Here is a 7,093-nt window from a genome sequence, read left to right as displayed (position 1 = left end):
TCACCAGGATCGCAGTTACAAAACTAGCCCAAAATATTTTTCATCCAGCTCTAAATATATTAAATAGCCTGAATTTTAACTATTTGGCTAGCCCTTTTTCGAATAACACGAAAATCTAAAGTATCGTACACAACTACTTCAAATAATGAACAAACTTTTCTGCATTTACAGCTTTTAAGAATCCAGCTAAGGACGGACCATAGAATCGGACGCTTATTTACGTCTGCAATTCATTGGAACGAAACTCGGAAGACAAACGCCATGAACAGCTCGTCCTGCTCTTAATTAAACTTCGCTCGCGAAAGAGCAACGAACAATGAATTGCAGAAAATGAAAAATATTATTCGACATTTTATTGAGAAAGATTTCGAAAATAGCGAATCCATTTATCACGGACGATATTGTTTTCTAATTGCTTTCATAGTACACTGAGAAAATATTTTCTATCGGAGAACCGAGTGACTTTTAATACTTGTAACATTTTCCATACCTCTTTGATGCGTTGTAAGTCGTCCTTGAAGAAACAGTAATCGTCCATCCACTGTTTGATCTTAATTGTCGACGATTATCGTACCCCGTGACGACGATGGAGTTTCCGATTCCAGGAAGATCGATAAACTCCATGGACTACCACGCTAACGCCATCGGGGTATTTTCAGCAGTTGCTGAATTATCTTTTCGCTTCCGCGAAAAGAAAACCGCCTGAAGGTGCTTCTAGAATCCAGGCCGGAAGTACACAGGAGTCGCAGCTTTCGAAGACGGTCGTAAAACGCCCCGCGAGTTCCTCGATGTTTCCTTATCCCCACCATAGAGTACCATCTAAGTCTAGTTCCCATTCCGCCGCTAGATGAGAAAGTCTTGGTAATCGTATCGAAGGAAAGTTTAAATCATCCTAATACAAGGATGATAATAATAATAACCGTCAGGAGCGAGGGGGGAAGAAATGAATCGACCGAAGAATAAATTATGTGCTAATGTCCGTCTTCGTTAACGTACGCTGCGTCGCGCGATAAAACAGGAGGATATATAGATTTCATAAAACTGTCTGCCATTAAAACGCCGTAAAGTACGTACGTATGGGCTAGAATCGCGGATGGTTTTCGAGGCGACGTACGTACAATCGTTCGAGAAGGCATCGCGATCGTAGACACGCAACCGCTTGTAACGTTCGAATAAGTCTTGCTTACGTCGCCGCGGCCTCGTCCAGAGAGCAAGGACATTCATTGGCCACAATTCATCTATCGCGCGATGCCCGGCCAATCGTAAACCGTGCTGGCTATTTACTTCCGTCGCGAAGCCACGCGTTTGTCTGGCCTCGTGTTCTGTTCTTCTGTGTACGCGGCGCAGGTATTTAAGCGTGTATCATTTAGCCGCATACGGCTATGGCCACACATCGAGAGGGTTTAAGCGGCCGGTACGCGCTTGTTTCCGCGGTCAGAATCATTGGCCCGTTCTCGTACACCGACACTAAGCCACTGGTTATAAACTCGTAACCGCGCGCTACGATTCTCCGTCGTTCACCTTCCGTCGACTCGTTTCGACTCGTGCGCGTTAAGATCGCTCGACTATAACGACGCGTCAATTTTACGCGATCGTTCGTCACTCTCCCCCCGCTTCGATGGACGAAATAACCGCGACCCGATACTCCCCTCTCTTCGCGAAATCAAATCGAGATCCACAGACTTTGCGCAAAGAGGTTCGACGGAGATAAAGACTTTGTTCTTGGAACTGGTCGACCTCAAACGGCCCGCTCAAATGGGGTTTTAATTACACAGCTGGCGACCACTCGACTCCCGACGCTCGGACTGGAACTATTTGAATAGTTTACTATTCGGATATTTGAAAAATTCGAATATCTAATTGCCGTAATGCGCGGTTCAGTTTCATCGAATTTGGAAAGTGGACGCGAACGTTTCGCGACAATGAAAGAGAATAGTTGTTACAAGATAGATACAGAAGGTGTACGGGTTAAATTTTGTCACTATTTTTTGAAAATATTGCATAAATTCTTTTTGCAGCGAGAACTCCGGACGCTGATACAGATTCAGCGCGACATGAACGTTTAGTAGCGATGTTTACAAACAACGAACAAGTATTCGTAAGATATTAAACCATCGTTATAGCATTCCTTCGTACCCTCTAGTATTGTATGTGCTTTTCTCCTTAATAAGCTGTTATTACGACGCGATCACGTTTATGAACGATGATTACACACCCAGCTAAATTATGAAAGAATGTTAACATCGATAGGAATTAATCCTTTAAATATAAAAGTATGAAGTTTAAAAAAATATTTTATCGTCCTACGTAATTTAAATATGAGCGATGATAATGATCCAGAAAGTGATCTACAAAATTATCAATATACTGTATATTGAATCACAAAGGGGTGCACACCCGATCAAGCCATTTATTATTCTAAATAACAATGTAACATCGGTTAAATGACAGGGTGATTCGAAATTCAGTGACTAGGTCAGATTTAGAAAATCTAACAATGGTTATAACAATGTTTTTTTTTTGCAATGAAATGGTAAATTTTAACTTGGACATTCGGTTATCCAATTTGTCGTGAAATTCTGCTGTCGAATACTCTGCAGATTCGAAATTGGATCTATTGGTATTTGTTCAATGCAACACGAAAGAGATACGATCGAATGCTCTTCAAATATACGCTGCAATTTTCTACGAATGGGCTCGAAACCTAGACAATGTTTGCAATTATTCAAGTTGCAAGATTCATTTGACGCAACACAACGCATATTTGATAGCATCTCTTTGCGCGTGTATGGACAATCAGAGGATGTTGGAATTAATTTTTGCAATTTGGCCCCAGCGAACATTAATTCCACATTTTGATGCGTGTCGCATACACGCGTAGAATTTGTTTCGTTGGTTCCTGCTAATGCACACTGTTTAGGCCGAAATTGCGCAAATAAACTAAATCCAATTTTTACCGATGGATTTTGCTTTTTGAAATGCGAATGGAAATTTTAATTATTTTAAATTAAACGTTTTTCAATGGAAATCTAATCAATTGAGTTGAGCTGATATTTTGGAACACATTTATCTATAGCTCTATAAATATGACCATCTAATAATTCAATTGCATTATTGAGATCCATATCAATCAGCATGATACTATTCCATAGTACGCTATTCAAGTAATCTCGAGTAACTTGATAATCCCCACTTTTAAAACTATAGTAGACACAACAACCATGTGGTAGACACTGTGTCAATGAATCTTAAGGAAATACTCTTATTTGTCTGAATAAACAAACCATTTCACTGGAGGAACGAGATTTACTAATCATAATAATTGTTGGACCCAGTCGGGAAGTGGAATAAGAATAAAATTTTTAATTTCAATGAGGAAATCTGTATGTCCCCAAACATTAAAACATGTTACCACTAAATGCATACATAGTGGATTAGAATTTCATAAATATAAATACATTTGAAGTATTGTTTTATTAAAAACGTGGCTTTTTGTCCTGGATCTACTAGTGGACTCATCAGTAAGACAACCCTAGCAAGTCCTGCCTTAGACAGGCACTTGTGAGAGAGGTAAAAGTTAAGCATATCCCTCTGTTGGCGAATGTAGGAGGTGTCGCCTTAATCAAAATATTTCTTCTTGTTCCTTTTTATTTTTCCTTTTAATTCCTAAGAGTTTATCCATTTCTAATACTTGTGTATCATACAAAAGCTGAAATATTTGCTTAGTCTGTCGAACCTTATAATTTTTTTATAAATAATTACTTTCAATTTTCAAAACATTTTTTCAACATATTTTAATAATTAGTAAACAGTATTCGAATCGCATTCGACCAATATTTGAATCGTGAAAGTGTTCGAATGTTCGATAAGAAATTTAGATTGTTGAATATTTCGATTGTTCTCAAATAGGAACTATCTTTAGTACACCGCTAAAATATCTATTAGTTTTACTCGTGTCATTGCGTTACGCAATTCTGTTTTGAGGTTATTGAAACAGTCACGCTGTTCCGGTGTGTAATCCTATGAAATCCTAACCTTAACGATTCGTAAGAACGTAAATGGATACGTTCTACGCAGCAAAAGTTATACAGAGAATACGATGAAAATACGATTGGAAATTCTGTTACCTGGTCTCTAGATTAAAAAGTCACCGTAGAAACCAAGCTGCGTCAATCTTTCGTAGTCAACCGTACCAGGACACCATGGATCCCAGCGATACAGATGAAACGCGTTACATGGTTTGCGCTCGTCACGGTAAGTAGTTTGAACTCTCCGAAAACGACGATCTCTGCATGACCGACCCGGTTGTCGATCGCACAGCGCGAACGAGAACGAATTTCACGAACGCCTCGAACTTCTGCTGCGTAGCCGGTGGCTCGATCCACGAGCCGGCAGGTTTGACCAAAGTTCGAATTACGGACGGAGACTTTCACGCGGGTAGCAAGAAGTCGAAATTCCCTCCGTTAAGATCCGTTGCGGGCGCTGGGACACGCGAGCGAGTCTTGGCAACAACAAAGAGAGAAAGAAGTTGGTTACTTCGACGAGGAGGAGGAGGAAGAAATTTTCACCGTACCTTCGCGGAGAAAACGACTTCGCTTAGAACTGCCTCGCCGTCGGCTGTGGCCGTCGCGCGATACGCCGTACGCTCCTCTTTCAGAGCCTCGAGCGCGCTCTCCCCTCGGGCTGGTTACGGAATGTCGCGCAAAATTCGCGAAATTAACCGGCCTGCCGAGGAGCGACGATCATCGAACGATGCGCCGATTTGCGCGTCGTCGTTTCACGATCGAAGCGTGCCGATGATGCGGCCCGTTTACCCGATACCGAATAAAAATGTTCGCGGTGAATTTTCTTAGGCTGCTTGCCGTATGGCAGGTGGCGCGCCGGCATCCGTGCGGCGTTGTCTGCTCGCTGCTCGTTGCTGGCTTGCGAGAGCCGAGGCCTTCGAGCCCTCTTCCCCTGCTCGCCGTATACAGACTGACAGTCAGTGGCGGGTTTCAAAGCTAACGGCGTTGAGCAGACTCCCTCGTACTCGGGGGCCCCGGTGTCTACGAGTTCCCCGTTTCACAGCCTCAAAATCGAAATCGAGCCGCGACTTCGATTCGATATCGATCGATTGAACCGTTACTGCCTACGACGTCCGTGCTTCGATTTTCACAGTTCCGTTTCCCTACGTATGCGCGCGCAATTTTCTTACACATTTTACGAAATACTATTTATTTATTCCGCGCTACTTGTACTACACGTTTCTGCTTGTTCTTTTGTTTTGAAAATTAACACGATTAAACCGATGTTAGAAAAATCGAATAAATATTTTCAAATATTTCGTCAGTGGACGATTCGAACTATTTATTTTTGTCCTCGACGTTAAGATATATTAATCTAGAATGCAGTAAATTAAAGAATGAAAGGTTATGTAACATAAAGGGAACGTATTACTATAGTTATGTGTAAGAAAAGTTATCGTATGATATACGTTGCAAAGAATATCTTAGAATAATTAGATATACATATAATTAGTAATGAAATCTGCAGTATTAAAATTATTTACTCACATTCAATAATAAATCGTATTGTTTTAATGCCCTACATATGAATATACTAACCTATAAGATACGTTACATATACGTATAGTTTTGTAATTATAATTGTTACTAATATATACGTTCTCTAATTGAAAAGTCTAAAAAAACATTTGCGTTGAATAATTCTTTTACATCAAGCAACGACTGAAATGATCAATGTTGCAGGGAATTTGTTTCTAATTTTGCGGTCGAGTAATTTACAGATCATTGTATCATCGTAACCCGGAATCAGAGTACGGAAGTTTTCGACGTTTTCAGTTAATTTTGAAATTCGTGGAAGCGTATAATTCGGTCGCGCTTGAACAAAATTACTGATAAACGACGCTGGAAGCGCAAGGTCCGCGAAATAGTTCTCGGTACCCGAACGAATGGGGGGGAGGGGGGGCCCTAATTGTAAGACATTTTGAGTTTTTGCAACAGATAAAATTTTTCAACGCTCGTCAACCCATTCTCCCGTAACTTTCATCGGGCATGGCCTGGCTATCGCGCACTTTCTCGCGTAAAACAATTTTTCTCGTCGGTTAGTGCAAATAGCGTTATATTAAAAACGTCGTTGTCGAACTAATTTCTGCGCGCAACAGAAAAATAAATTCAAAATTTCAAATGGATAGAACGAAATGTAACATAACTTCATTACATCGACGTAATGCAGATATACGTATATTTATTTTTGTAGTAGCGAGAGTAAATTTCAAATATTTTAATCTGAACTTGCGGTTTCGCTTTTCCCCTTTGTAATAAGTTTATCCTGACCATGATGATTATTTTTCACATTGTTAGAATCGCACGCGCGGGCGCGTATATTAATATATAAATCATTTTGTATAAAAGTATTAATTACATTTCGAAATCGTGCATTTTAACAATGGATTTCCTTTCTATGAGCAACCTGAATGGCATATACAATCCGAGGATATTCAATATTAATTATACAATTAATTTACGTGGCGTGAATAGAACGCGCCCTTCCGTTCGTACAAAATCTACCACCGCTCGAACGTCGACAATATGGCATTTGCTTTTCGATGTACAATGGCTTTTAAAAATAATTTATTAAATTCCAAGTCCAATCGACCGCGTAGTAAATCATCGAAACACCGGACTGTTTTAAATTTCCCATGTTCATTTTGATAGATATATCGAAACAATTTAACTAACGCTCTAATGGATTTGTATTGTTGGTTGCGCGCGCATGAATGCGAAAAAATTATTCGATCAAACATCTAAATCATTGGCAACGCGTCGAAATCCATGGAACTCATTGTGCGCAGTTTCGAATGAATTAAATACACGATAATGCATTCGTTACCATTGGATACCGCTAGAAACTGGTAGCGTATCAAAATAAATCCAAAAACTTCCTTCGGGAACGTTAAAGGTACACATCAACGCTCCCGTTATTACAAATTTACAAGCCGCAGGACACCCAGGGCCCTTTAATTTACGTTCATTCAGAAAGCCCTCCTTTCATAAAAAATGGAAAACACCAATGCGCGTATACCTTTGGAAAT

Source organism: Colletes latitarsis, chromosome 14 (assembly GCF_051014445.1).
Source record: "Colletes latitarsis isolate SP2378_abdomen chromosome 14, iyColLati1, whole genome shotgun sequence".
Taxonomy (NCBI): Eukaryota; Metazoa; Arthropoda; class Insecta; order Hymenoptera; family Colletidae; genus Colletes; species Colletes latitarsis.
Note: the sequence above shows the minus strand (reverse complement) of the source record.